We start from the raw sequence: 17,180 nt of genomic DNA, 5'->3' as shown, positions 1-17,180 counted from the left end.
AAGCCTATAAGCACACACTCAGAAGTGAAGATAGGGATGGTGTCCCATCTAGGAGAGTCTGAACATGTGTGAGGCAGCTGTCTGTGGGTATGGGAGTATACGAGTGCATCTTTAGGAAGAGGTGGTTGTATTTCTGTATGACTTGGGAGGCAAGGTGGAGTTTTCACCTTCTGGAAGAAAGGGAGGCTTACTTTATCACTTTTGGGGCCTAGGACATGTCTGTCAGAACTCCTTGGTCAATGAGCTGAGAATGAGAGCTGAGGCTATGAGTACGGGAAGGGACAACAGAGAGGTCAGGAGGGTCAGAGAAGCCTATAAAAAACAAGTGTAGTCAGACACATTTCAAGAACTGGGGGCACAGAGCAACCATGTCAGGAACAAACTTGAGGGTGGCAGAACAGCCCATGGTATCTTGGCTTCTGTGAGCTGTCTTAGGGATGGGGGTGAGAGGGGCAGCCCAGATGAAAGATCAGACATGGGCAGTAAACAACAGGAAGATGTGCTGCAGCCAAGAGGCAGAGGAACATTGCGGGGAAGGTGGGCCCTCCAGACAGCAGAAAAGGAAACAGGTTCTCAGGGAAAGGAGACCCCCTGGCAGGCTGGGCTGTGGCACCACTTTCCACTTACTATTGGCCTGAGGGTCACATTTGCATGGACTAGTACCGAGCCAAGTCCTGGGTCTTGTGTGGCTGAGATGACACAGATGATGGCTGATGACAGGCTAAGGTGGTATGTGGACTGAGTTTGATGATCAGCCTTGGGGCAAAGAGCAGTTCTATCCTGCTATATGTTTGTAGGGTATTATTTGCTATTGTTTGGGCTTTCCTTTTGCCTCTTAGTACAATTCCTCAAGGCAAATACTAATTTTGTCCTGTATGACCCAAGGAGCAAGGGGATTCCTACACAAGAAGGGTGGGGAGACCAGAGTTCAGAGGCAGCCAGCTTCTCTGAACTGCCCCGGGTGCACAAAGAGAGGGGGAGCTGTCATATCTGTTCATTCCCCAGCTAGGCAGTTTCTCTTCAGCAATGCATTAATTGTGTATGTATGAGAGTATGTGCATGGGTGGGTGCATGCATGTACACACTTTGAATTGTCCAGATCAGTGTTTTAGAGTTTCCAACTGCTAGGTGCATTGTGTTGGAGATTGGAGACTTGTTTGAAGATAACCTTGATTGGAGGGTAGGAGGTGAGGGGGATTGGTATTCTGAGAGGGGCAGTGTGGGTTTGGCAGAGATGCTTCAGAGTTCACATTTGATACAAGGTTGGGGACAGGACCACGTCATGTACCTCCACACAGAATGCAGCTTGACTCTGGCACCTGGGCCCTGGCAGCTGTGTGAACTGCTTGGGATCAATATTGACATATTGAGGGTCATCATCTTACCTGGAGGCTATACTGAAGTTCTCTCAGGGGACTTCAAGATTGCTTGTTGGAACTGTAGTGAATAGATAGGTCTTGATAGCAATTTGTGTCACCCTTCTGGGACTCCCAGGCACAAAACCTGTGGGAATCTTGGCCAACAGTGCTGATGGGATCAACAGTGATAATAGCGGGGGCTCTGAGTCATGGTACTTGTTTCTACTGATGTACAGAAAACTGGTATAAATGTTTATAAATATATGTGTGTAGCATTAAATATTAAATGTATAGCATAAAGATATATAAATATCTTATATATATAATATAACCTTATATTATATAATAGTTGTGATTATAGTTTTTATCATATTCATTATTATTATCATCAGTAACACTTTCCTCATTATACACTGAAAGTGTACCCACAAAAATCAGCACAGGTAACTTCTGGATGGTGGGATTAAGACTAAATATTTCTCAAACTCTTTCTACTTTCAGGGCTTGCAGAAATGTGTGCAATGAGCATGAAGCTTTCCTACAACCATAAAATACAAAAAGCTACAAAGTAAGTTCCAGCCTTCCTTGACCGTCAAGACCCAGTGGAAGTCTTGACCACTGTGATATATCTTCTTTTTGAACTCCCATACTCCTTCTTGGGCACACAACTCTCTTGATGCTCCATCAGCAATCAAATCACTTGGTATTTCTTCTTCTTTTTATTTGCAACTTCTTGTTATTCAATCTCCTTCATGATAAGGACCATATTTTGTAATAGCAACCACTGATTGGATGTCTCTGATGGGCCAGGAACTGTGCCAGAGCAGAAGGGATGAAAGTGCAGTCTTTGGACGCTTGATGCTTTGGAAAAGTGCGTCACCAATCTGTGGTAAGTACATAATTTAAGAGTACGTGTATAGAAAGTTCTTACAGCACGTGGTGAGAGTCTCTACGATGTTAACAAAAATCGGGGCTTGTATTTTGTGTGTCTTTGCCATTTTTCTGCTTTCTGTTACTTCATTTTCTTTGCATTAAACAAATGTATTGATCCATGAGTGACTGACTTGGGGAAAAACAAATACTCATCCTTCACCACAGACAGTTTGAGAAGCAGTAGTCTAGGGGCTTTGTGAAGATCAGGTGATTTATTTTCTACAGCATGTCTATAAAGCAAGAGACATTATTCATGTTTTCAGTGGCATACACGGAGGCTGATACAACTTAGATAATTTCTTTTTTAATTTTTAAATATAATTTATCGTCAAATTGGCTAGCATACTGTGTGTGAAGCATGCTCTTGGTTTGGGGGGTAGATTCCCATGGTTCATCGCTTACATACAACTCCCAGTGCTCGTCCCAACAAGTGCCCTCCTCAATGCCCATCACCCATTTTCCCCTCTCCCCCACCCCACCCCAATCCACCCTCAGTTTGTTCTCTGTATTTAAGAGTCTCTTATGGTTTGCCTCCCTCCCTCCCCGTTTGTAACTGTTTTTTCCCCTTCCCTTCCCCCATGGTCTTCTGTTAAGTTTCTGAAGATACACATAAGAGTGAAAACATATGATATCTGTCCTTCTCTGACTGACTTATTTCAGTCAGCATAATACCTTCCAGTTCCATGCACGTTGCTGCAAATGGCGTGATTTCATTCTTTCTCATTGCCAAGTAGTATTGCATTGTATATATAAACCACATCTTCTTTATCTATTCATCAGTTGATGGACATTTAGGCTCTTTCCATAATTTGCCTATTGTTGATTTCAACTAGGTCCCGAAGCTACCACATAGAAACCTTGGGTTTGGGACCAACTCTTGCTCCATTGGTGCCCAGCACTTGTTTATCTTACTAGGACTTCGGAAATTCTGATTACATAATCCTGGTGGCTGCTCTCCACCTTCTACGTGGACCAGTGATGCCTGAGGACCAGCTTAATGACAGCCTTTATTGCAATCCCTGCAGCAGGGATGGGGAGCATCTTGGAGGGGCTTGTCTCTGAAAAGAGGGATACAGTTTCAAGCATGTTACCTAAAGCACAGTTTGAAGGGAAAACAGAGTAAAACAATACTTGAATGTTCATTTACAGAGACGTGGGTGCCTAAAGGCCTTGATTGCCATTTCTGGGTCAGGGCTATTGGAGTGTGTGTGTGTGCCTCGAAGGAGCTCATCTATAAAATAATCTGACCTCCAAATCTGGGCCTCTGGTCTCTTTCTTCTTTCTCTGTTCTTTTCTTCTCATAGAGTCTGAATTCATTCTTGCTGGCTTAGATTAGCCATATGATTATTCTTTTTCTGGGATAGGCCTAGACCCTATGACCTGAGACCCAATCCTCTGAAAGCTTTATCTGGCCTCAGGCTTATTCTGCAGATGGGGTTTCACCTCACTGTGAAGCTCATTCCTTGGGGTCATATCAGATGAGGTTGTTTTCTAGACAAGTTTGGTAGGGAGTAGGAAGACTCGAGAATGAAACCAACTGAAGGAAGCCCAACGAGAACAAAACGAATCGTGTCTCTGTGTGTGTGTGTGTGTGTGTGTGTCCAACAGCCTGAAGGATAGTGTTCTGAATGGCACAGTGGCCTTTAGTTTGATCAGAGTTGTTAACGTCCCCAGGGAGCTGCTGTCCTGGCTTGGTTGGACAACAGATCTTCAGGTAGTAAGGATGTTCTAAAGGTCAAGGAGAGGTCAGTTCTGTGGTTCTGGGATGTCTGTCCCACTTGGAGCTGGGCCAGTCGTCAGAAGAGGGGTCTATTTTAAGCAAGCCAAGATCACAGGGGCTGTGCTACTCAGCCTCAGACTTAGAATAAAGCTCCAACACTGAATAGAGCACCAGCTGTGTCATATAGGAAACTGAGGCAATTGTATTTTGTGTGTCTTTGCTGTTTTTCTGATTTCTGTTACGTCATTTTCTTTGCATTAAACAAATGTGGCTCTCATGTGGTCATTTCAAGCAGCTGTGGTTCAGTGGGGAGGCTCCATAACAATGTAAGAGGAAGGAAGAGTACTTCCACGCTGACTTGCCAGCAGGTCTGTGCCTATGGTTAAAAGGCTGCCTCGGGAGTCAGACTGTTTGGATTCAAAACCTTACTCCTCCGATTGCTTGCTTGGCCAACAAGTACCCTTGGCCAACCCACTGGAACAGCTTGTGCAGCACATCTCTAACTTATAAAATGGGGAATTTCACTCCTCCCTGCTGCGTACTTCCCTTCAGCACCATGCTATTTCTTCCATCTGAAGTAGTCTTTTCCTGACTCTCTCTTCCCCCAGCAGATGCTGCTCAATTTCTTTGCTCCCCTTTGCAGCAAAACTCCTTTTAAGTCTTCTCTACACTTACTGACTCCTCCCTTCCCATTCTCTCTTAAACCTGTCCAAAGCAGACCTTATCACCCAATCCTCTAATGAAGCTGCTCTCATCAAGGTCACCAGAGGCCTCTGCATTGCTAAATCCAACGGTTAACTCCTCCTCTTATCTCACCTGGTGTCGGCACTTTGAGCATAGTTGACCACTGGCTCTCCCTTGATACACTTTGCTTCACATGTCTCCTGGGACACTACATTCTTGGTCTACAGCACTGATGAAACTTCTCAGTCTTCTCAGTTGGCATCTCCTCATCCCTCTGATCTGTTTATGCTGTGGGTCTCTGTCCATGATCTTCTGCTCTTCCCTATGTACACTCACTCTCTAGCTGATCTCATATAGTCTCATGGCTTTTAAATGCCATCTATACATCTTAGGCACGACCATTCAGCCAAATTCCTGACTTCTCTACAACTGCCTACTCAACTCACACTGAATGCCAAAGAGACATTAATTCAATATGTCCAGAACTGAATTCCTTATTCCCCGTCCCCCCCCCCCCCATCTATAAAACTCATTCCAACTTCACTAACTACAGTCATTACTCATATCAGTTGGCAGCCATTCCATTCTACTAGTTGCTCGGCCAAAAAAACAAAACAAAGAAACAAAAAAACCACCACCACCACCACCACCACCACCACAACACACACACACACACACACACACACACACACAAACAAAACATAGACAACCCCCCCCCACACACACACACATGAAACCCTGGAGTCAGTCTTGAGTCCTCTCTGTCACTCTACATCCAAACCATCAGGAATTCTGTTACGTCGACCTCAAATGTATCCAGAAACTGATTAGTTCTCACCATATCTACTACTACTGGTAGATGATCCAAATCACCATCATTTCTAGCCTGACTTATAGCGATAGCTTCTTACCTGGTGTCCCTGCTCCCACCTTTGCCTGTTTTCACTCTATTGTCAACATAGTAAGCAGTTCAAAGTTATCCTTCCAAAAGGTAAGTCAGATTGTGCCACTCCTCTGCTCAGTCCCTCACTACCTCCCTCCTCTGCCCCCCCCACATTCTACTGCACAAAAGAGCCAAGTTCCTTAAAATGGCCTACTAGCCCCCACATAATGTGGGATTCTGTTAATATCTCTGACCTCATCTCCAACTCTTGTCCTTTTTGCTCACTCCACAGCAGCCACACTGGCCTGTCCACCCTTCCTCGAATGTGCTTAGACACTCCTGGGCCTTGGAGACTTTGCACTAACTGGTTCTTCTGCCTGAACAATATTTCCTTTATATATCAGCAAGGAAACCCCCCTCACCTTCTTCATTTCTTTCTACCCTACTTACCCTTTAGTAGAATTTAATGCTTCCTTTCTTTCCTGGCATCTCCAATCTGCCCGAACCCTGTTCTGTGTGAGCTTACCACTGCCCCCTCCCCACCCCCGCTGACCAAAGTACTTGTCACCTTCTAAAGTACTGCCTAATTTGTTATTTAAAAGGTTTACCTTTTTATTTTCTGTTTTTGTGCAGAAGAGCTTGTGATTTTTTCATATATGTATTCCAGAGGACTGACACAAATAGACCTTTAAATGTGTGTCGAATGAGTAAATGGATGACTTGTTAGATAGTCACAACATCCAAAATAACATAGGCCCGGTTATTTTCAAGACTTTACAGGTAGAGAATGAATCTAGGGGCCTCCTTGGTCACAGTTACAGAGGGGATTTCTGGCACTTTCTCATACGTTGCACATTTTGAGATAACATTTGCAAGGGTGTCATTTGTTGCAGGGAAATGAGGCAGAAGTTGACCAGTCAAGAATTGGGCCCGATTCCTCATAAGTTTACAAGAATTGAAATTATACCATGCTTACTTTCAGACCACAATGCTATGAAGCTTGAAATCAACCACAGAAAAAAGTCTGGAAAACCTCCAAAAGCATGGAGGTTAAAGAACACCCTACTAACGAATGAGTGGGTCAACCAGGCAATTGGAGAAGAAATTAAAAAAATATATGGAAACAAACGAAAATGAAAATACAACAATCCAAACGCTTTGGGACGCAGCAAAGGCAGTCCTGAGAGGAAAATACATTGCAATCCAGGCCTATCTCAAGACACAAGAAAAATCCCAAATACAAAATCTAACAGCACACCTAAAGCAACTAGAAGCAGAACAGCAAAGGCAGCCTAAACCCAGCAGAAGAAGAGAAATAATAAAGATCAGAGCAGAAATAAACAATATAGAATCTAAAAAAACGGTAGAGCAGATCAACGAAACCAAGAGTTGGTTTTTTGAAAAAATAAACAAAATTGACAAACCTCTAGCCAGGCTTCTCAAAAAGAAAAGGGAGATGACCCAACTAGATAAAATCATGAATGAAAATGGAATTATTACAACCAATCCCTCAGAGATACAAACAATTATCAGGGACTACTATGAAAAATTATATGCCAACAAATTGGACAACCTGGAAGAAATGGACAAATTCCTGAACACCCACACGCTTCCAAAACTCAATCAGGAGGAAATAGAAAGCTTGAACAGACCCATAACCAGCGAAGAAATTGAATCGGTTATCAAAAATCTCCCAACAAATAAGAGTCCAGGACCAGATGGCTTCCCAGGGGAGTTCTACCAGACGTTTAAAGCAGAGATAATACCTATCCTTCTCAAGCTATTCCAAGAAATAGAAAGGGAAGGAAAACTTCCAGACTCATTCTATGAAGCCAGTATTCCTTTGATTCCTAAACCAGACAGAGACCCAGTAAAAAAAGAGATCTACAGGCCAATATCCCTGATGAATATGGATGCAAAAATTCTCAATAAGATACTAGCAAATCAAATTCAACGGCATATAAAAAGAATTATTCACCATGATCAAGTGGGATTCATTCCTGGGATGCAGGGCTGGTTCAACATTCGCAAATCAATCAACGTGATACATCACATTAACAACAAAAAAGAGAAGAACCATATGATCCTGTCAATCGATGCAGAAAAGGCCTTCGACAAAATCCAGCACCCTTTCTTAATAAAAACCCTTGAGAAAGTCGGGATAGAAGGAACATACTTAAACATCATAAAAGCCATTTATGAAAAGCCCACAGCTAACATCATCCTCAACGGGGAAAAACTGAGAGCTTTTTCCCTGAGATCAGGAACACGACAGGGATGCCCACTCTCACCGCTGCTGTTTAACATAGTGCTGGAAGTTCTAGCATCAGCAATCAGACAACAAAAGGAAATCAAAGGCATCCAAATTGGCAAAGATGAAGTCAAGCTTTCGCTTTTTGCAGATGACATGATATTATACATGGAAAATCCGATAGACTCCACCAAAAGTCTGCTAGAACTGATACATGAATTCAGCAAACTTGCAGGATACAAAATCAATGTACAGAAATCAGTTGCATTCTTATACACTAACAATGAAGCCACAGAAAGACAAATAAAGAAACTGATCCCATTCACCATGGCACCAAGAAGCATAAAATACCTAGGAATAAATCTAACCAAAGATGTAAAGGATCTGTGTGCTGAAAACTATAGAAAGCTTATGAAGGAAATTGAAGAAGATTTAAAGAAATGGAAAGACATTCCCGGCTCATGGATTGGAAAAATAAATATTGTCAAAATGTCAATACTACCCAAAGCTATCTACACATTCAATGCAATCCCAATCAAAATTGCACCAGCATTCTTCTCGAAACTAGAACAAGCAATCCTAAAATTCATATGGAACCACAAAAGGCCCCGAATAGCCAAAGGAATTTTGAAGAAGAAGACCAAAGCAGGAGGCATCACAATCCCAGACTTTAGCCTCTACTACAAAGCTGTCATCATCAAGACAGCATGGTATTGGCACAAAAACAGACACATAGACCAATGGAATAGAATAGAAACCCCAGAACTAGACCCACGAACGTATGGCCAACTCATCTTTGACAAAGCAGGAAAGAACATCCAATGGAAAAAAGACAGCCTCTTTAACAAATGGTGCTGGGAGAACTGGACAGCAACATGCAGAAGGTTGAAACTAGACCACTTCCTCACACCATTCACAAAAATAAACTCAAAACGGATAAAGGACCTAAATGTGAGACAGGAAACCATCAAAACCTTAGAGGAGAAAGCAGGAAAAGACCTCTCTGACCTCAGCCGTAGCAATCTCTTACTCGACACATCCCCAAAGGCAAGGGAATTAAAAGCAAAAGTGAATTACTGGGACCTTATGCAGTTAAAAAGCTTCTGCACAGCAAAGGAAACAACCAACAAAACTAAAAGGCAACCAACGGAATGGGAAAAGATATTCGCAAATGACATATCGGACAAAGGGCTAGTATCCAAAATCTATAAAGAGCTCACCAAACTCCACACCCGAAAAACAAATAACCCAGTGAAGAAATGGGCAGAAAACATGAATAGACACTTCTCTAAAGAAGACATCCGGATGGCCAACAGGCACATGAAAAGATGTTCAGCGTCGCTCCTTATCAGGGAAATACAAATCAAAACCACACTCAGGTATCACCTCACGCCAGTCAGAGTGGCCAAAATGAACAAATCAGGAGACTATAGATGCTGGCGAGGATGTGGAGAAACGGGAACCCTCTTGCACTGTTGGTGGGAATGCAAATTGGTGCAGCCGCTCTGGAAAGCAGTGTGGAGGTTCCTCAGAAAATTAAAAATTGACCTACCCTATGACCCAGCAATAGCACTGCTAGGAATTTATCCAAGGGATACAGGAGTACTGATGCATAGGGCCACTTGTACCCCAATGTTCATAGCAGCACTCTCAACAATAGCCAAATTATGGAAAGAGCCTAAATGCCCATCAACTGATGAATGGATAAAGAAATTGTGGTTTATATACACAATGGAATATTACGTGGCAATGAGAAAAAATGAAATATGGCCTTTTGTAGCAACGTGGATGGAACTGGAGAGTGTGATGCTAAGTGAAATAAGCCATACAGAGAAAGACAGATGCCATATGGTTTCACTCTTATGTGGATCCTGAGAAACTTAACAGGAACCCATGGGGGAGGGGAAGGAAAAAAAAAAGAGGTTAGAATGGGAGAGAGCCAAAGCATAAGAGACTGTTAAAAACTGAGAACAAACTGAGGGTTGATGGGGGGTGGGAGGGAGGGTAGGGTGGGTGATGGGTATTGAGGAGGGCACCTTTTGGGATGAGCACTGGGTGTTGTATGGAAACCAATTTGTCAATAAATTTCATAAAAAAAAAATAAAATAAAATAAAAAAGAGTTAATACCTATTTTTCTCAAACTATTCCAAAAATTATGAAACAATGAAAAGTTTCAAATTCATTCTGTGATACCAGGATTTCCTTGATACCAAACCTGGTAGAGACACCACTAAAGATAAGAAAATCAGGCCAATATATTTGATGAACATAAATGCAAAACTCCTAAACAAAATACTAGCAATCAGAAGCCAACTACACAATAAAAAATATCATTCACTATGATCAAGTGGGATTTATTACTGGGCTTCAAGGGTAGTTCAATATTCAAAAATCAATCAATATGATATATCACATCAATAAGAGATAGGATAGGAACCATATGATAGTTTCAATAGATTCATAAAAATCATTTGACAACTGAGAACAAACTGAGGGTTGATGGGGGTGGGAGGGTGGGGAAGGTTGGTGATAGGTATTGAGGAAGGCACCTGTTGGGATGAGCACTGGGTGTTGTATGGAAACCAATTTGACAATAAATTTCATGTTAAAAAAATCATTTGACAAAGAACAACATCCATTCATGATAAAAACCCTCAACAAAGTAAGTTTAGAAGGATTATGCATCAATATTAAAGGTCTTCTATGAAAACCCACATCTAACATCATTCTCAATGGGGAAAATCTGAGAGATTTTCCCCAAAGGTCAGGAAAAGACAAGGATGTCTACTTTCACCAGTTTTTTGTTTGCTTATTTGTTTGTTTGTTTTTTAATTTATTTTTATTTTTTTAAAATTTACATCCAAATTAGTTAGCATATAGTGAAACAATGATTTCAGGAGTAGATTCCTTCATGCCCCTTACCCATTTAGCCCATCCCCCCTCCCACAACCCCTCCAGCAACCCTCAGTTTTTTCTCCATATTTATGAGTCTCTTTCGTTTTGTCCCCTTCCCTGTTTTTATATGACTTTTGTTTCCCTTCCCTTACGTTCATCATTTCTGTCTTTTAAAGTCCTCATATGGGTGAAGTCATATGATTTTTGTCTTTCTCTGACTAATTTCACGTAGCATAATACCCTCCAGTTCCATCAGTAGTTGCAAATGGCAAGATTCCATTCTTTTTGATTGCCGAGTAATACTCCATTGTATATATATACCACGTCTTCTTTATCCATTCATCCATCGATGGACATTTGGGCTCTTTCCATACTTTGGCTATTGTTGATAGTGCTGCTATAAACATGGGGGTGCATGTGTCCCTTCGAAACAGCGCATCTGTATCCCTTGGATAAATGCCTAGTAGTGCAATTGCTGGGTCGCAGGGTAGTTCTATTTGTAGTTTTTTGAGAAACCGCCATGCTGTTTTCCAGAGTGTCTGCACCAGCTTGTATTCCCACCAACAACCGCATCCTTGCCAACATCTGTTGCTGCCTGAGTTGTTAATGTTAGCCATTCTGACAGGTGTCAGGTCTTATCTCATTGTGGTTTTGATTTGTATTTCCCTGATGATGAGTGATGTGGAGCATTGTTTCATGTGTTGCTTGGCCATCTGGATGTCTTCCTTGGAGATGTGTCTATTCATGTCTTTTGCCCATTTCTTCACTGGAATATTTGTTTTTTGGGTGTTGAGTTTGATAAGTTCTTTGTAGATTTTGGATACTAACCCTTTATCTGATATGTCATTTGCAAATATCTTCTCCCATTATGTCGGTTGCCTTTTAGTTTTGCTGATTGTTTCCTTCGCTGTGCAGAAGCTTTTTATTTTGATGAGGTCCCAGTAGTTCATTTTTGCTTTTGTTTCCCTTGCCTCCATAGACGTGTTGAGTAAGAAATTGCCGTGGGCAAGATCAGAGAGGTTTTTGCCTGCTTTCTCCTCGAGGATTTTGATGGCTTCCTGTCTTACATTGAGGTCTTTCATCCACTTTGAGTTTATTTTTGTGTATGGTGTAAGAACGTGGTCCAGGTTCATTCTTCTGCATGTTGCTGTCCAGTTTTCCCAGTAGACTTGCTGAAGAGACTGTCTTTATTCCACTTGATATTCTTTCCTGATTTGTCAAATATTAGTTGGCCATACGTTTGTGGGTCCATTTCTTGGTTCTCTATTCTGTTCCATTGATCTGTGTGTCTGTTCTTGTGCCAGTACCATACTCTTTTGATGATTACAGCTTTGTGGTATAGCTTGAAGTCTGGGATTGTGATGCCTCTTGCTTTGGTTTTCTATTTCAAGATTACTTTGGCTATTTGGGGTCTTTTCTGGTTCCACACAAATTTTAGGATTATTTGTTCTAGCTCTGTGAAGAATGCTGGTGTTACTTTGATAAGGATTGCATTGAATATGTAGATTGCTTTGGGTAGTATCAACATTTTAACAATATTTGTTCTTCCTATCCAGGAGCATGGAATCTTTTTCCATTTCTTTGTGTCTTCTTCAATTTCTTTCATAAGTTTTCTATAGTTTTCAGTGTATAGATTTTTCACCTCTTTGGTTAGGTTTATTCCTAGGTATTTTATGGTTTTTGGTGCAACTGTAAATGGGATCAATTCCTTGATTTCTCTTTCTTTTGCTTCATTGTTGGTGTATAGGAATGCACCTGATTTCTGTGCATTGATTTTATATCCTGCAACTTTGCTGAATTCATGAATCAGTTCTAACAGATTTTTGGTGGAATCTTTTGGGTTTTCCATATAGAGTATCATGTCATCTGCGAAGAGTGAAACTTTGACCTCTTCCCTGGCCTATTTGGATGCCTTTTATTTCTTTGTGTTGTCTGATTGCAGAAGCTAAGACTTCCAATACTATGTTGAATAACAGTGGTGAGAGTGGGCATCCTTGTCTTCTTCCTGACCTTAGGGGTAAAGCTGTCAGTTTTTCCCCATTGAGGATGATATTAACATTGGGCCATTCATATATGGCTTTTATGATCTTGAGGTATAATCCTTCTATCCCTACTTTCTTGAGGGTTTTTTTTTATCAAGAAAGATGCTGTATTTTATCAAATGCTTTCTCTGCATCTATTGAGAGGATTATATGGTTCTTGTCCTTTCTTTTATTCATGTGATGAATGACATTAATTGTTTTGTGGATATTGAACCAGCCCTATATCCCAGGTATAAATCCCTCTTGGTCGTGGTGAATAATTTTTTTAATGTATTGTTGGATCCGGTTGGCTAATATCTTGTTGAGGATTTTCTCATCCATTTTTATCAGGGAAATTGGTCCATATTTCTCCTTTATACTGTGGTGTCTGTCTCATTTTGGAATCAGGGTAATGCTGGCATCATAGAAAGTGTTTGGAAGTGTTCCTTCCATTTCTACTTTTTGGAACAGTTTCAAGAGAATAGGTGTTAACTCTTCCTTAAATGTTTGGTAGAATTGCCCTGGAAAGCCATCTGGCCCGGACTCTTGGGGGGTTTTTTTGGCAGATTTTTTATTACTAATTCGATGTCCTTTCTGGTTATGTGTCTGTTCAAATTTTCTATTTCTTCCTCTTTCAGTTTTGGTAGTGTATATGTTTCTAGGAATTTGTCCATTTCTTCCAGATTACCCATTTTATTGGCATATAATTGCTCATGATATTCTCTTTTTATTGTTTTTATTTCTGTTGTGTTGGTTGTGATCTCTCCTCTTTCATTCTTGATTTTATTTATTTGGGCCCTTTCCTTTTCCCTTCTTGATCAAACTGGCTAGTGGTTTATCAATTTTTTTTAATTCTTTCAAAGAACCAGCCTCTCGTTTCATTGATCTATTTTACTGTTTTTTTGGTTTATATAGCATTAACTTCTGCTCTAATCTTTATTATTTCTGGTCTTCTGCTGGTTTTGGGTTTTATTTGCTGTTCTTTTTCCAGCTCCTTAAGGCATAAGGTTAACTTATATATCTGAGATCTTTCTTCCTTCTTTAAGAAGGCCTGAATTGCTATATACTTTCCTTTTATGACCACCTTTGCTGCATCCCAGAGGTTTGGGGTTATGGTGTTTTCATTTTTATTGACTTCCATATACTTCTTAATTTCCTCTTTAACTGCCTGGTTAAGCCATTCATTCTTTAATAGGATATTCTTCATTCCCCAAGTAGTTGTTACCTTTCCAAATTTTTTCTTGTGGTTGATTTCGTGTTTCATAGTGTTGTGTTCTGAAAATATGTGTGATATGATCTCGATGTTTTTGTACTTGCTTAGGGTTGATTTGTGTCCCAGCATATGGTCTATTCTGAAGAATGTTCCATGTGCACTGGAGAAGAATGTATATTCTGTTGCTTTAGGATGAAATGTTCTGAATATATCTGTTAAGTCCATCTGGTCCAGTGTGTCATTCAAAGCCATTGTTTCCTTGTTGATGTTTTGATTAGATGATCTGTCCATTGCTGTGAGTGGGGTGTTGAAGTCTCCTACTATTATGGTATGACTACCGATGAGTTTCTTTATGGTTGTGATTTATATATGTGGGTACTCTCACATTTGGTGCATAAATGTTTACAATTGTTAGGTCTTCTTGGTCTATAGACCCCTTGATTATGATATAATGCCCTTCTGCATCTCTTGATACCGTCTTTATTTTAAAGTCTAGATTGTCTGATATAAGTATGGCTACTCCGGCTTTCTTTTGTTGACAATTAGCATGATAAATGGTTCTCCATCCCCTTAGTTTCAATCTGAAGGTGTCTTTAGGTCTAAAGTGGGTCTCTTATAAATAGTATATAGATGGGTCTTGTTTTCTTATCCATTCTCTTACCCTATGACTTTTTATTGGAGCATTAAGTCCATTGACGTTTAGAGTGAGTACTGAAAGATATGAATTTATTGCAATTATGATGCTTGTAGAGTTGGAGTTTCTGGTGGTGTTCTGGTCCTTTCTAATCATTGTTGCTTTTGGTATATATATATATATATATATATATATATATAGTTTTTCCCATCTTTTCTCCCCTCAGAAAGTCCCCCTTAAAATTTCTTGCAGGGCTGGTTTAGTTGTCACAAACTCTTTTATTTATTTATTTATTTATTTATTTATTTATTTTGGTCTGGAAACATTTTATCTCTCCTTCTATTTTGAATGACAGCTTTGATGGATAAAGTATTCTTGGCTGTGTATTTTTCTGACTCAGCACACTGAATATATCTCACCACTCTTTTCTGGCCTGCCAAGTTTCTGTGGATAGGTCTGCTGCAAACCTGATCTGTCTCCCCTTGTAGGTTAGGGACTTTTTTTTTTCCCTTGCTGCCTTCATGATTCTCTCCTTGCCTGAGTATTTTGTGAATTTGACTATGATATGCCTTGTTTTTGTTGACTCTAAAGGGGGTCCTCTGTGCTTCCTGGATTTTGATGTCTGTGTCTTTCCCCAGATTAGGAAAGTTTTCCCCTGTGATTTGCTCATATAACCTTTCTACCCCTATTTCTCTCTCTTCCTCTCCTGGGACCTCTATGATTCTGATGTTATTCCTTTTTATTGAGTCACTGAGTTATCTAATTCTTAAATCTTTCTCTTTTTCCTTAATCTTCCTCTTTTTTTCTGCTTCAGTAATCTCTATAAATTTGTTCTCTATATCGCTGATTCTCTGTTCTGCCTCATCCATATTTGCCCTGCTGCATCCATCTGTGTTTGCAGCTCAGTTATAGAATTTTAAATTTTATTCTGGCTATATTTTACTTCTATCTCTTCAGAAAGGGATTCTAATATATTTTTGACTGAAGCTAGTATTCTTTTTATTGTGATTCTAAATTCTGGTTCAGACATCTTTTTTGTATCTGTGTTGGTTAAATCCCTGGCTCTCATTTCTTCTTGCTCTTTCTTTTGTGGTGTATTCCTTTGTTTTGTCATTTTGAAGGGAGAAAAGAAATTAATGAGGTAGAAAAATTGAAATAAAAAATTTAAAAAATACAACATTAAAATTAAAAATTAAACACACACACACACAAAAATCGAATCGATGATGCTAGATCCTAGGTGTGTTTGGGTCTGAGTGTTGAAAGAAGTTTGACAGATTACAGAAAAAAAAGGGGGGGAGAAAAAAAGAAAAAAAATGGAAATAGTTTGTGAGTTTGAAAAAATGAATACTTTGAAGTAGAATAAAACGAGATGATGGGGGTAAAATAGAATTTGAAAAAAATATTCACAAAAGTAAAAAATATAGTAGAAAAAATTAAAAAAATATTTTAATAAAAATTAAAAATAAATATGAATTTTTTTGTTTACTCTAAGAAAAAAGAAAAGAAAAAAGGAGCAAAAAGATAAAAAAGAAAATTTTTGAAATTTTGAAAATTTTGAAAATTTGAAAAGTAAATACACTGTAGTAGACTAAAATAAAATGATGGAAGTAAAATAGATATTGAAAAAATTTACATAAAATCAAAAAATACAATAAAAAATTAGTAAAACTATTTTTAATAGAGATTGAAAGTAAAAATGAAGTTTTTGTCCTTCTGCACTCAAGAAAATGAAAAGAATTGAAAAAGAGAAAAAAGGAAAAAGAAAGAAAGAAAAAAAGGATATTGCTTGAAAATTTGAAAAGGTGAATATACGGAAGTAGACTAAAATAAAATTTTGGAAGTAAAGTAGAATTTGAAAAAAATTACACAAAAGTAAAAAATATAGTAATAAAAATTAAAGATAGATATTTTTAATAAAATCTGAAAATAAAAATGATTTTTTTCTCTTTCTGTATTCAAGAAAAAGAAAAGAGTTGCAGAAGAGAAAAAGAAAAAAAAAGAAAGAAAATTGAATAGATGAACCTGCTAACAGATTGAAGTAGGATTGAAATTGCTTCATTTTCCCCTAGAAGTCAGTCTAGGTTGCACTTTATAGTCCATAAACTAAGCCAGTGGTGAGACTTGTGTTCTTGAAGAGCAAAGTTGGCCCAGTTGGGTGGGGCTCAGTGTAACATCTCCATTCTCCACTAGATGGTGCTGCTATCCTACCAGGGTGGATTGTTGCATAGCTCCTAAGTGTGTATGCGCTTGTGTGGGAGCGCTGAAAATGGCACCACCCAGCTACCCAGTCTGTAATCCAGGATCAGCAATCACGCACCCATCCTGTCTTCAGCTCTCGTCCACTCCCTGCTTTTTCACTGTCTGTGACCAGGTCCCAGGCAATACCTCTCTCCCAAGTTTTGTCTCAGATGTGGCTGTTTTCCCCAGCCCCTTACTTCGGAAGGACTGTGGCTTTGATCCATTATGTCCCTCTGTGGGAGGGTCTCACCAAGCAATGGCTGAATGTCAATGGCTGAATATCAGTGGCACCCAGGAATGCTGCTGGACCCTGCTGCTGCCAGTGCCCCAAGACTGTGGCCAGGTG

Source organism: Prionailurus viverrinus, chromosome X (genome assembly GCF_022837055.1).
Source record: "Prionailurus viverrinus isolate Anna chromosome X, UM_Priviv_1.0, whole genome shotgun sequence".
Lineage (NCBI taxonomy): Eukaryota > Metazoa > Chordata > Mammalia > Carnivora > Felidae > Prionailurus > Prionailurus viverrinus.
Note: the sequence above shows the minus strand (reverse complement) of the source record.